Genomic DNA, 14,363 nt, shown 5'->3' with positions numbered 1-14,363 from the left:
GCCTGGTAAAATGATGTATTAACAATGATAGGTTTTCTTAGTTTGAGCTCTCCTTGCATTCCTGTGATAAACCCTACTTTTTATTTATTTATTTTTATTTATTTTTTTAAATTATTATTTTTTTTAACGTTTATTTATTTTTGAGACAGAGAGAGACAGAGCCTGAATGGGGGAGGGTCAGAGAGAAGGAGACACAGAATCTGAAACAGGCTCCAGGCTCTGAGCTGTCAGCACAGAGCCTGATGCGGGCTCGAACTCACGGACCTCGAGATCATGACCTGAGCCGAAGTCGGCCGCTTACCGACTGAGCCACCCAGGCGCCCCTAAACCCAACTTTTTTTTAAAAAAAGTTTATTTATTTATTTTGAGAGAGACAGGGCACATGCATGCATGAGTGAGTGCATGGGAGAGGGGCAGAGAGAGAAGTAGAGAGAATCCCAAGCAGGCTCTGAGCCATCAGAGCAGAGCCCAGGGCGGGGCTCAAACTCACGACCATGAGATCATGACCTGAGCTGAAATCAAGAGTCGGGTGCTTAACCAACTGAGCCACCAGGCGCCCCATGGCTTTTTTCACTTATTATAAAGTCTAAATAATATTCCACTGTATAGATAATATCCCACATTTTCTAAATCAAGAGGAAGTAGAAAGCCTGAACAAATCAGTAACAAATAGGGAGATTGGTCAGTAATCAAAAACCTCTTAACAAAGAAAAGCCCAGGACGAGATGATTTCATGGCTGAATTCTACCAAACATTCCAAGAACTAACACAAATCCTTCTTAAACTCTTCCTAAAGTAGACGAGGAAACACCTCCAAACCCATTTTATGAGGCCACCATCACCTGATCCCAAAACCAAAGAGACTGCAAGAAAAAAAAACTCGAGGTCAGTATTCCTGATGATCACAGGTGCAAAAGCCTCAATATGATCCTGGCAAGCTGCATTTATATTTTATTTTTTAAAACCAGACCATCTATTATCTGTGACAAATTGTTGAAATCCTTAAGAAGAACTGATGCTGCAACAGCTGCCTTCTTGGGTTTAGGCGTTGTTCCTTCACAGAATCCACGCCTGACTCCACGGTACACAATTTTTGCATGCCTGGTTCGACTGGTCCTGGTGGTTTTTCGTCTTTGAGCCTTGGCACTCTTCTGCTCGGCAGAATAGTCACATTTGCCACAGGTTGATTTCTTTCTTTTTGCTTTTTTAATGTTTATTTGTTTGTTTTTGAGGGAGAGCGAGAGAGATAGCACGTGCGTGCATGTGTGCAAGTGGGGGAGGGGCAGAGAGAAAGAGAGAGAGGGAGACAGAGAATCCTAAGCGGGCTCCAGACCCTGAGCTGTCAGCACAGAGCCCAACGTGGGGCTTGAACCTATGAACCGCGAGATCGTGACCTGAGCCGAAGTCGGACACTTAACGGACTGAGCCACCCAGGCGCCCCTGGCACAGGTTGACTTCTGAAGGTGGCGGGCCTTAGGGTGGTGGCACAACACGTGTGTCTTATTGCAGTGCTTTCCAAATGATGATGTCCCCTTCATCATCTTGTTTCCGCAGCCAAGACCAAAGAGGTAAACTGCATTTAGCAGTACATTAAGAGGACGATGTACCACGGCCAAGTGGGATTTATCCCTGGAATGCAAGGATAGTTCAACACTAGGTAGGATTTAGACATCTACATTCATAAGTGAAATGGGCATCTAATTTTCATTAGAACATTGATCTCTGGTTTTAGACTCAGGACCACACCAGTTTCATGTTATCTGGGAAGCTTTCTCTTCCTTTCTCTCTCTCTCTCTCTCTCTCTCTCTGTCTCAAATTGTTTCTTGGCAGTTTGGTAAAATCCACTTAGAAAACCAAGAAACAGATCCCTAACTCTAAGGACACACTGATGGTTACCAGAGGGGAAGGGTGAACTAGGGGACAGGGATTAAGGAGGGCATTTGCTGTCATGAGCACCAGTTGATGTATGTCGGTGTTGAATCCCTATATTGTACACCTGAAACTAATATTACACTGTATGTTAACTACCTGGAATTTAAATAAAAACTTAAAAGAAAAAAAGCACCGATATGGAATTTTGAGGCAATGGAGGTCTTGGTGACTCTTCAGCTTTCCTAATATTCATTCATTTATTTTAGCACTCTATCTTGTTTTCATGTCTATTTCTACAACTTTATCTATTTCCCAAGTCATTGATGGTAACGGTTGAATAGAAGTTCATCTAGTCCATCTATGTGTATGTAACTTAGACACCAGCCGGAGGCCCTCCTGCCACAGAAAGTGTAGGTGAAACAGGAAACTGTCTTTCCATCATACTCAACAAAATGCAAGTAGCAGAAAATCCAACTCAACCTGGCTTCAACCACACGAAGGACTTATCGGTTCCTGTCACTGAAGAAGTCTGGAGATTGGATGGACTTTGAGTCGGAGCTTCGTGTCAGGCTTTGTGCCGACAGCTCGGAGCCCGGAGCCCGCTTCGGATTCTGTGTCTCCCTCTCTCTCTGCCCCTCCCCGCTCACACTCTGCCTCTCTCTCTCTCAAAATAAATAAACACTTAAAAATGGTGTAAACAGAAATTTACCATATGATCTATCAATTTCCTAGGTATTCATAACTGAGAGAAAGGAAAACCTATGTCCACGTAAAGACTTACACAGAAACATCCATAGAAGCGTTATTCACAATAGTCAAACGTAGAAACAGCACAAATACCCAGGAAGTAATAAATGGATAAACAAAGTATGAGCTATCCATGAAATGTTGAACAACAAAAAGGAGTAAGTCACTTGTACATGCTACAACATGGGTAAGGCTTGGAAACATGCTAAGAAAAGAAGCTAGTCACAAAAGACCATGTATTATATGATTCCATCCCTATGAAATGTTCAGAAAAGGCAAATCCATTAGGATGGAAAGGAGAGTGGGCACCTGGCTGGCTCAGTTGGTAGAGCATGTGACTCTTGATCTCATGAGTTGTGAGTTCAACATCCATGTTGGGTGTGGAGCCTAGTAGAAGGAAAGAAAGAAAGGAAAGAAAGAAAGAAAGAAAGAAAGAAAGAAAGAAAGAAAGAAAGAAAGAAAGAAAGAAAGAAAGAAAAAGAAAGAAAGAAAAAGGAAAGGAGATAAGTCATTGCTTGGGGCCTAAAGTAAAAGTGGGAAAGAGGGGGAGGCTGGGTGGCTCAGTCAGTTAAGCACCAGACTCTCCCTTTCAGCTCGGATCATGATCTCCCAGTTTTGTGAGTTTGAGCCCCGACTCAGGCTCTCCACTGACAGCTCAGAGGCTGGAGCCCTCTTGGGATTCTGTGTGTGTGTGTGTGTGTGTGTGTGTGTCTCTCTGTCTGTCCCTCCCCGACTCATGCTCTGTCTTTCTCTCCCTCAAAATAAAAAAAAAATTTTTTTAATTAAAAAAAAGAAAAGAATAAAGATGACAATAAATGGCCATGAGGGATCTTACTGGGGTGATGAAACTATCCTAACACTCTATTGTATCGATAGTTGCACAACTAAATTAAAAAAAAAATCGCCGAGTTGTACGCTTCAAGCGGTTTATTGTATGTTAAAGGGGGAGAAATAAGGAAGTGTTTGTTTCAGAAGCTCCCCCTGTGACTCACCGGCCCATGCTGTGGCTCGGGGAATGGCATGTCCCGACTGGTCTGGGCCCCGGTTCTGGCAAGGGAAAGCCCATCCCTGGGACCGGGGCTGTGGTCAGCCCCTGTAGCACACAGACTGTGGACAGGGATCACTGTCACTACCTAAACAAAAACAGGGTACACGAGGAACGTGGCAATGGAAGATTGGTGGGTCACCAGCAAGGTATCGACGACACCCAGACTGGCTGCTGAACACCGCGGCTCTATCCCTGCATTGTCCCATCCGTTACCCACATTCTGTCTCCAGGCTCTGCCCAGGACAGAAAAGGGAGGCATGGATCACGAGAAGAACCACTTCTTGAAAATGTGGAGTCTCAGTGCAGTCAGTGCTGCCGTGTCTGGTGGCGGGTACGCTGAGGAGATTAAGGTCAATGCAGGGACCCGTTCTTTCTCTCGGTATCTCCTCTGCTCTGAGCTGCAGCTACAGCCCTGTACGCTGTGCCCCCCACCCCAAGCTGGGGCCCACCTCCCGGGAACCGTGGGTCTCGTGACCGCTGTCCCTGGCGGTATGTGACACAGCCTTCCTTCCTTCTCATAGGAAGAGAAAGGCTAGAAGTTGGGCAAGACTTGGCTTTGGGAAAGGCAGGATGGCATCTCCTAACTAGGTCCGCAGAGTCCTTGGCTTTCTACTTGCACTGATTGCAATGGTCTGAATGTTCGCGTCCCTCCCCAAATCCCCGTGGTGAAATCCTGATCCCCAAACGGGACGGTAATAGGCGGTGGGGTCTTTGGGAAGTCCTTAAGCCTTGAGGGTGAGTCCTTGGGAATGGGATGAGCCCTTTGCAACGAGAGGCTTCAGAGAGCGCCCTTCTTCTGCCACGGGAGAAGATACAAGAAGTCTGCAATCCAGAGAAGGGCGCTCACCTGAACACCTCGTACCCTGCTCTCAGACTTCCAGCTTCCAGAGCCGTGAGCGACAGATTCCTGCTGTTTACAAGATGCCTGGTCTGTGGTATTTCGTTAGAGCAGCCCACACGGACCGAGACACTGAGGCTTTGTTTGTTTGGACTCCGGGGACAAGGTTCTCAGTGTTCCGCTGACGTAGAGTCCGGAAGGTAAGTTGATGGTAAAACGGGGTGTGGTAAGGGTGAGGGCCTGTCCTCCTCCTCTCGCTTCGCAGAGCCCTGGAGAAATTGTATCCCTTAGGAACAGGGCAGGACGTGGGGCGCCTGAGTGGTTCAGTCGGTTGAGTGTCCGACTCTTGATTTTGGCTCAGGTTGTGATCTCACGCTTGTGAGTCTGAGCCCCGACTTGGGCTCTGCGCTGGCAGTTGGAGGAGGCTGCTTGGGATTCTCTCTCTCCCTCTCACTACCCCTCCCCCGCTTGTGCTCATGAGCTCTCTTTCTCTCAAAATAAATAAATCAGCTTAAAAAAAAAAAAAGAGGGACACCTGGGTGGTTCAGTGGGTTGAGCGTTTGACTCGGCCCAGGTCATGATCTCACCGTTCGTGAGTTCCAGTCCTCCATCGGGCTGACTGCCGTCAGCACAGAGCCCACTTTAGCTCCCCTGTTCCCCTCTGTCTCTCAAAAAGAAATAAAACATTTAAAAAAAAAAAAAAAGGAAAGAGAAAACGGCACGACAGTCCAAAGTACAGGAAATCAGCTAGTACATTATACACTGTGTGAGCGGCTCCGTGAAAGCAAGAACATTGCAGATCCAGATAGTAAAACCTGCTGCCAACAGCAATGAAGACAGGCTGTGAGCAATTTAATTGAATTATCTGGAAGGGAGACCGCCCACCATGCGTCCAGTTTCCAGGTAACTGACTCTGGGTCTGGCCCGTGGCCGGAATGTGCTGGGTCGTTCACGGGTGGGTAGTTACTTTTGCAACCGGTATCTGTCCTGGGGCCTGGTTCACGAGTGACTCAGTAAGGATTACTCGATGCGTGTCAGCTGTGTGACAGATATGGCAGCCCTAAAATGTATTTACACATTGAATCTTTCCTTTAAAAATAGCTTCATCAAGGGGCGCCTGGGTGGCTCTGTCAGTTAAGCGTCTGACTTTGGCTCGGGTCATGATCTCGCGGTTCGTGAGTTCGAACCCCATGTCGGGCTCTGTGCTGACAGCTCGGAGCCTGAAGCCTGTTTCAGATTCTGTGTCTCACCCCCCCAACCCACCTCCGCTCCTCCCCCACTCAAGCTCTGTCTCTCAAAAAATAAATAAATGCTAATAAATAAATAAATAAAAATAGCTTTATTGACAGGTGCCTGGGTAGCTCAGTCGGCTGAATGTCTAACTTCCACGTAGGTCATGATCTCACAGTTTGTGAGTTCAGGCTGCGGGTTGGGCTCTCTGCTTTCAGCCCAGAGTTCGAGTCATATCCTCAGTCCCTATCTCTCTACCCATCCCGTGCTTTGCACTCTCTCTTTCTTAAAAACTAAACGTTAAAAACAAAACAAAACAAAAACTTCCTTGAGGGGTGCCTAGCTGGCTCAGTTGGAGCATGTGACTCTTGATCTCGGGGTTGTGGGTTTGAGCGCCATGTTGCATGTAGAGATTCCTTAGCAATAAAATCTTAAAAAAGGAAAAATAAAAATAGCTTGATTGAGGTAAAGTTCATGCAGCCTACAATTCACCCATTTAAAGTAATTCTTTTAAAAAAATTTTTTAACGTTTATTTATTTTTGAGAGACAGAAAGAGACAGAGCACTAGCAGGGGAGGGGCAGACAGAGAGGGAGACCCAGAATCCGAAGCAGGAGCCAGGCTCCCACCTGTCAGCACAGAGCCCTACCGGGGCTCGGCTCGGACTCCTGAACCGTGAGATCACGACCTGAGGCAAAGTTGCACATTTAACCGACTGAGTCACTCAGGCGCCCCCACCTATTTAAAGTAAAGAATTCAATTTTGGAGGCATATTCTGAATTGAGCCACCATTACCTCGATCAATTTTAGAACATTTTCTTAATCCCCTAAAAGAACTCTAAACTTCTTAGCCGTCACTCGTCATTTCCTTTTCGTACCCACTCCCCCGGCCCTGGCAATAACTAATTTATTTTCTGTCACCATGGGTTTCCAGTTCTGGACCCTTCATATACATGGAATCATATAATATGTGGTCTTGAATAATGTTCCTTTGTATGGATATACCACATTCTGTAGATCACTCATCGGTTGATGAACGTTTGCGTTCTTTCCACTTTTTGGCTACGCGCAGAGAGTAATGTGGGTGTAGAGAGCAAAGTTGCTATGAATATTTATGGGAAAGGTTTTGCGTGAATGAATGTTTTCAGTGCTCTTGGGGCCACACCTACCCGTAGAATTGCTAGGTCATATGGTGACTCTGGGTTGAACTTTGTGAAGAACTGTTCTCGTCTTTCAAAGCCACTGTACCATTGAGCACTCTTACCAGCAGTGTATGAGGCTTTAATTTCTCCATATCCTCCCCGACACTTGCCATTGTCCATTTTGTGGTTGTGGTGAGGGGTATGTGATTGTTTGTATGGCCATGCCAGTGGATCTGAAGCGGTATCTCATCGTGGTTTTGATTTGCATTTCCCCGACGTAACCCCCTTAACAGGGTCGAGCATTTTTTCATGTGCTTATTGGCCCCTTGCATACTTTTCTTAGAGAAATGTCTATTCAGATCCTTTGCCCGTTTTGTCACTGTGTGCCTTTAATCCTTTTTTCTTTTTTTAATGTTTATTTATTTTTGAGAGAGACAGAGTATGAACGGGGGAGGGGCAGAGAGTGAGGGAGACACAGGATCCGAGCTGAGCTGTCAGCACAGAGCCCGAGGCAGGGCACGAACCCATGAACCACGAGATTGTGACCTGAGCCAAAGTCAGACGCTTAACCGCCCGAGCCACCCGGGCGCCCCGGGTGCATTTAATCTTGAATAGTCTCCATAACAATTACACATTGGAACCACTATTTTTAAATTTTTTTTTTTTTAATGTTTATTTATCTTTGAGATGGAGACAGAGCATGAACGAGGGAGGGTCAGAGAGAGGGAAACACAGAATCTGAAATAGGCTCCAGGCTCTGAGCTGTCAGCACAGAGCCCGACGTGGGGCTTGAACTCACGGACCGCGAGATCATGACCTGAGCCGAAGTCGGCCGCTTAACCGACTGAACCACCCAGGCGCCCCATGGAACCACTATTGATTTGTGGTTCACAGTGGACACTCTGAAGCTGATGGCCTGGATTAGGATCCCAGCTTGGCCACTTAATAGTACATGACATCGGCCATTCATCTGGATCTCAGTGTGTCAGACACAATGGGGATAGAAACGTTAGCTAATTCACAGGGTTGTCATAAGGATTGAAAAAGGCCAGGGTGCCTTGGTGGCTCAGTTGGCTAAGTGACACTTGATCTCAGCTCAGGTCATGATCCCACAGTTGTGAGATTGAGCTGCACATCGGGATCTATGCTGGGTGCAGACTCTGCTTGAGATTCTCTCTCTCTCATTCCCCCGACCCGTCCCCAACTTGTGTAGCATGCTCTCTCGCTCTCTCTCTCAAAAAAACAAACAAACAAACAAACAAACAAACAAAAAAACCCCACAAAACACAAAAAAACCCTGCATGTCAAAGGTTTAGTAAGGACTCGAATGTTACCTGCAATGGTAAGGCCATCAACACTCACTAAGCTTTTCCTATTTTATTACGCACGTAGGTGATCTTACTTAATGTACACGGCAATCTTGCAAAATAGGTCTCATCGCCTCCATTTTACAAGGGACAAAACTGAAAGCTGCTGGAGGCGAAGGAAGGTGTGCAGGGCTCCATCCTTGGTAAGACGCGGGGCAGAGATGCCCCTTGGATAACTCTGGAGACCCTCTGGAAGTGTTAATCTTGGGAAGGTTTTCAGCCGGAATCGGCACGTTCTCTGGCGGCTTCTGCTATTCAAATGCAGCTGTAATTAAGCAAATGCCATCAGAAAGGAACTGGAGAAGAACCCAGTAATGAAATCGTCAACGGCTTATTCAGCCAGAGAAAAGCCACTGCAACCCCGAGAAGAATGGGCTCATCTCGCTCCCCGGGCAGGCTTCTGAGTCATGGAATTTTGCACAAAGTCCTGGCGAGCCTGCCTCCTTTGGCAAAGGCCTCTGAGAACTTCACGGAGCTAATTGGAGAAGTGAAAGCCAAGGGTCCCGCTTTGCCCCCTCTTCTGGAATCACTATTTACGATTTCCCTGTAGTTCCCCTTGGCGACATTGGGTGTCACCTCTGAGTTGTCTGAAGCCACTCGTCCCCCGGACATTGACAAAGTGCATTGTTTTCCCAGAGTTTCTGTCTCTGTAGGATCCAGTATGGAGGTATCCATCACCCGTACCCATGCCCCCAAGACAGCATGGCTAGTCTGGTTTTTATTTGGGGGGCCAAAGCACTGTCCTGGGCGAAGTCTCCCTGCAGCTGGATAAGCTTTGAGTTTGAAAACAGGCTCCACAGTCATGACTTTGCAATTGGTTTTTCTTCCGTTCATGGGGGAGTGACAAGAGATGGTTTAGGCAAAGCCCCAGTAGCTCAGAACCCTTTACTTCCAGAGTTCTCTACTTCCCAGAAAAGCTCGTCTGCTCCAACGACTGTGTCTGTGCGGCACTGTGAGCAACCGCGAGCAACTTGGGGACAGGAACTCTCTCCCTCTCTCTGTTTCTCCTTTCCTTCGTTCCTTCCACTCCATACACGTTTGCTGAATCTGTGTTATGTGCCAAACACTGGGGCAAAACAGCCAAGTTCTCTTTCTCCATGGAACTGACCTTCTAATTTCTTAATTATCTGTATGTTCACAGCACCTAGCACATAGTAGGCGCTTAATAACTGCTTTGGTGGCTTGGTGCATACACTGCTCTTCCAGGTTTTTTCCTATGCATGGACTAACACATATACATGATACTTAAATTTTAGATGGAGAGAAGATCACGCCTTAATGGTATCCTGTGACTCCCCGCCCCCCACCAACTTACTAGTGTATTTTGGCCATCTTTCTATGTTAGAACATAAACATTGACTTCAGGGATGCCTGAGTGGCTCAGTTGGTTAAGCATCCAACTTTGGATCAAGTCACGCTCTCGTGGTTTGAGAGTTCGAGCCCCGTGTCGGGCTCTGTGCTGACAGCTTGGAGCCTGGAGCCTGCTTCAGATTCTGTGTCTCCTTCTCTTCCCCTCCCCAGCTCCCCCTCTGTCTCTCTCTTTCTCTTTCAAAAATGAATAAACATGAAAAAAATTTTTTTTAATTCGACTTCAATGTTTACATGTCCCCAAGTGCTATTTGGGGTCTTTCTGCCCCTTGGAATCTAGAAAAGACTGGCTTGAATCTATTCCCTGTAGATTCTCAGGGTCAGGTTAGGATTGCTCGTGTTCTCATGGTCATTTATGGTGTCTTTCCATGCTTCTGCTGTGTATTCCATACGATATATTGAACCAGTTTCCTACTGATGGACATTTAGGTTGTTTCCAGTCTTTTGCTATTATAAACACTGCTGCGGTGAATAAGCTTGTTCATCCTTTGTTTTATGCACATCGAATAAATTGCTAGAAGTGGCTTTGCTAGGTCAGTTTAGCAATAGACGCTGCTGTAGACACAGATACTGCAGTATGTATGGATGCTGCTAAATTCTCTCCACAGTGCTTGTACTAATTTTCATTCCTGATAAGATGTGCTAGCAAATTATGATCTTTGCTTACTGTCGCATACTGTGAGTCTGGAGTTCTCTCTTGTCCAGCAAGACAGCCGATGCAGAATTGAATACGAGAGAGGCTAATGCCCAGGAGGAGACAAGAGCCCCGAACAGGGCTTTCGTCTCCGTATTTATTGAGCTCACAGGATGTTACCTGCGTGGTGAATGTGAGGAAACCAAGATCTTACACACGTGAACGTGGAGAAAACAATCAGACAGTAATCATTAACTTGTACATGTAAGAAGCAAAGGGTCTGGGGCTGGGGGCAGTGGAGTTTGTGATCAAAGCATGATCGTATATTGGCATCAGGTGGAAAGTAATTTCTTGCAGGTGATACAAGTTATTCACGATCCCATTACAATATCTCACTAGGTAACCTCGCATGCTTTTCGCACCGTGGTTGGAGGCATGGTGGTGGCTTTCCACCCTAAGCTTCTTTCTAACCCACTTATGTAAGTAGAACTTATTTCCCCACAGCCTACCTGTGCAAATACACACATACACGCACACCTTGTTTTTTCATATCCTTTGCCCTTTTTTTTTTTTTTATGAGTTGTTGATCTCAAAGAAGCTTTTATATGTTTAGGGGACTTATCCCTTTGTGATTTGAAATGCAAATATCTTTTCTTAGTTTATTATTTGTTTTCCTTTTTTTTTAAATGTTATTTTTGAGAAAGAGAGAGCACGTGAGCGAGGGAGGGACAGAGAGAGAGGGAGACAGAGGATCAGAAACAGGCTCCAGGCTCTAGGCTCTCAGCTCCAGCCCACGAGCCCTGAGATCATGATCTGAGCTAAAGTCAGATGCTTAACCGAATGAGCCACCTGGCACCTTTATTGTTTGTTTTCACATCCTTTTTTTAACCAGCTGGCTAGTATTCCATTAAATGGTCCTACCGTAATTTTAAGCAGTCTCTTATTTCTAGACATTTTGGTTGTTTCCAACCTTTTGCTATTATAAAGATTTCATTTATTTTTTTAACTAAACTCTGTACCCAATGTGGGGCTCTGAGGCACCACCCTGTGATCAAGAGTGACATGCTCTCCCTACTGAGTGCAACTCTTTGCTGTTATAAACTGCACAGTTCTTTCCACCACTCTGCATTGCATCTCTAAATCTAGGCTAAATTCCTAAAAGTGCAATTGCTTGGTTACAGAATGTTTAAAAAGCCTTTTGATGTGTATTGGGCTTTGGATATTATATTTCTTTCTTTCTTTCTTTCTTTCTTTCTTTCTTTCTTTCTTTCTTTCTTTCTTTCTTTTAAATTTTAAAACAGCAAATGTTCATTGGTTTAAAAGAAAATCCCCCACGTGCTCACCATTCACCCAGACCGGCTGGTTCTCCCACTCGCTTCAGCTTCTTTCTCGTTGGATCAAAGCAAATCGTTTCATGTATCAAGATGGAAGGATTTGGAGAGAAGCTATCTTTGGATGAGAAACTCCCCGCCTCCCCTTCCAGTTCTTTCAGAGAGTGGCAAGGGAAAGTTACCCATTACCTAACACTGCTGTTTGGAAACCTTCCACGGGGGTGGGGGGGGATGCAAGAGGGTGACTGTGCATTCCCACCCCAAGGGCCCCTTCTGCGAAGCCCCACTCTTCTTTTGCAGACAGGAAAGAGCGATTGCCCACGTGGATGACTCAGCCAGCCCCAGGCCACTTTGGTCCAGTACAGAAGCCCCAGGGACCCAAAAGCTTTGCCTCGACCATCAGTTTTCACTTAGTTTTGATTCATCCGGTCCCAGAGGCCAGCAGGAAATTGCTGGCAGTGTGTCAGTCACGTAGGAGACTTTGCTCTGCCCCCTGCCATTTGGATATTGCTTCCTTGAACAATACCACTTTGATGGGCACCCCCCGCCCCATGCCATCTCATCTGGATGCGCACTGACATCTGGCCGGTGGGGGGCTCTGTCTATGTCATGGCTGAGCCGCTAAGACCCAGGGAGGGAACAGTCTCCCAGCCTTGCAAGCCAGAGAACCAGAGTTCGAGCCTGGCTCTGCGGGCTCTTTCCATTAACCTATATCGCGTCTCCAAAACGGCTCCTCCCTGTGGAGCTGCTCCCAGTAGCCACCTGGATGGGAAACAATGTCAAATACAGTCTTCGGGAGGGTGAATAAATGACCGAGTGACAGCACCTCCTACTGGGGTTGCACAGGGGGCCTCCTCCCTGGACTTTCCAGGCTGGTTTTTGAAAATTCTGCTTGCTCTGGACAAGTTCCCAGTCTCCATCCTTGGGTGGCTTCCCCGCAGGGGTACCGGGTGCCGAGGGGTGCAGGGCAGGCACCTGGCCAGCACCGGCCAACCATCAGGAGGGCTTCACGGCCACCCCTGCCTCCTTGTCTACACAGCACCGATTATTGCCAAAGTGGCTGCCGGTCCTTAGAATTTGGGAAGCAGAGAATCCTCAAGACTGCAGCAATATCCAGGGTTTTTCTTTTCTTTTTTTTTTTTTTTTTTCAGCCTGGAGATTGCTGCAGCTGTCTGCCTGGAAACGTGAGCCACAGCCTGACTGTCTCTATATGAGTAACATGAGCCCAGACTCCGACCCTGGGCAAGCCACTGTGGCACCGGGGCCTTACCACTGAAGCCTCCCGTACCCTGTAGACGAACATTTAATTATTCTTGTTTTACTCAACAACAGTAGGAGGCTCTCAGAAAGAGTAAGCGGGGCGCCTGGGTGGCTCAGTCAGTTAAGCACCCGACTTTGACTCAGGTCATGTTGTCCTGATCCGTGAGTTTGAGCCCCGCGTTGGGCTCTGTGCTGATGGCTGGGAGCCTGGAGCCCGCTTTGGATTCTGTGTCTCCCTCTCTGCCCTGCCCCCACTCATACTCTGTTTCTGTCTGTCTGTCTGTCTCTCTCTCTGTGTGTCAAAAAACAAACAAACATTAAAAAGAAAAAAAAAAAAAAAAGAAAGGAAGAGTAAGCAACTCCCTGAAAGTTACAGGATGAGCAAGTCCCGAACTGGGATTTTGAACCCAGGTCCTTAAGCTGGAATTCTGACCCCAGGCGCTTTGTCTTACCTATTGATTTGTGGTTTTTTTTTTAGAATGAATAAATCAGATAGAGGTCATAGTAGAGACGCCACCTGATAAAACCTACCTCTGAGGCTCAGCCTGGGGAACTCAAGAGAACTAATGTCAGGTAAGAGGTAACATGAATACTGGCCAATGACACTTTTCCAGGTAGAGGTGGGGTTCAGGCACTGGAGGCTTCTGGTGGGAAGTCCGTGAGCAATGACTTCTGGCTTCTTTGGGGTCTTATCTAGAGATGAGAGGGCTGGATCTCCACTGGGGGATTTTCTAGCTCAGTGATGGGCAGTGTTGGGGCCTTTGGGAGGTTTTCACATCACAATTAACAGAGCGCCTTGGGCATTCGTGCAAAGTGGAGTACTTAGCCCAAGTGGAGGTGCTGGGGCTGGTGTCTTCTCTGCCCACATCACCAGGACTCCCAGCCACCAGGGAGCTATGGGATGCCAACGTGGTAGAAAAGAATGTATTCTGCTGAATATTACATGTGAGATAACAACCAAAGACAGGATTTCATTGTTCCCACTGCAGGAGTGCAGAATATATCACCCCAAAATGGGCCACTTTGGCATATCGATTATTATCATTTTTTTAATTTTCTAAAATTCATTTTGAGAGAGACGGAGACAGCGTGAGTGGGGGAGGGGCAGACAGAGGAAGAGAGAGAGAATCCCAAGCAGGCTCTGCGCTGACAGTGCAGCTCGAACTCATGAAACCATGAGATCGTGACCTGAGCCGAAACCAAGAGTCGGATGCTTACCCGACTGAGCCACCCAGGCACTCCAGCATATTCATTATTTTTAATTAAAGTTACTTGAGAAATAACCAGTTTATTTATCCTGGTTTCCCCATGGAAACAGGAGAAAAATCTCCCATGTGAAAGTTGCCCTCCCTGTACCAGGAGGGGAGAAGGCATCCTTATTACCAGAGACAGGGAATTTAGGGCCAATAAGAAAGCTTTGCTAATTCTTCACCATTTACCCTCTGTATCACGTAGCCCTGTGCCTTGTCAATTCTTCACAAATGTATTGTCTCTTTGTCTAAAAGGTATAAACCTTTCCTGCTCTGT

General features: G+C 46.6%; 1 long non-coding RNA gene across 1 annotated transcript in view; it reads left to right on the top strand.

The window, feature by feature from the left end:
- The first annotated feature begins 5,229 nt into the window (after positions 1–5,229).
- LOC131501563 (uncharacterized) overlaps positions 5,230–14,363 on the top strand; it is a 14,872-nt gene continuing 5,738 nt past the window's right edge. The window contains exons 1-2 of the long non-coding RNA XR_009256834.1: positions 5,230–5,408; positions 13,315–13,409. This is a non-coding gene — a long non-coding RNA (uncharacterized LOC131501563). The remainder of the gene's footprint in view (positions 5,409–13,314; positions 13,410–14,363) is intronic.

The sequence above is a fragment of the Neofelis nebulosa genome, chromosome 18, assembly GCF_028018385.1.
Source record: "Neofelis nebulosa isolate mNeoNeb1 chromosome 18, mNeoNeb1.pri, whole genome shotgun sequence".
Classification (NCBI taxonomy): Eukaryota; Metazoa; Chordata; class Mammalia; order Carnivora; family Felidae; genus Neofelis; species Neofelis nebulosa.
Note: the sequence above shows the minus strand (reverse complement) of the source record. Positions and strands in the feature narration are given on the sequence as shown.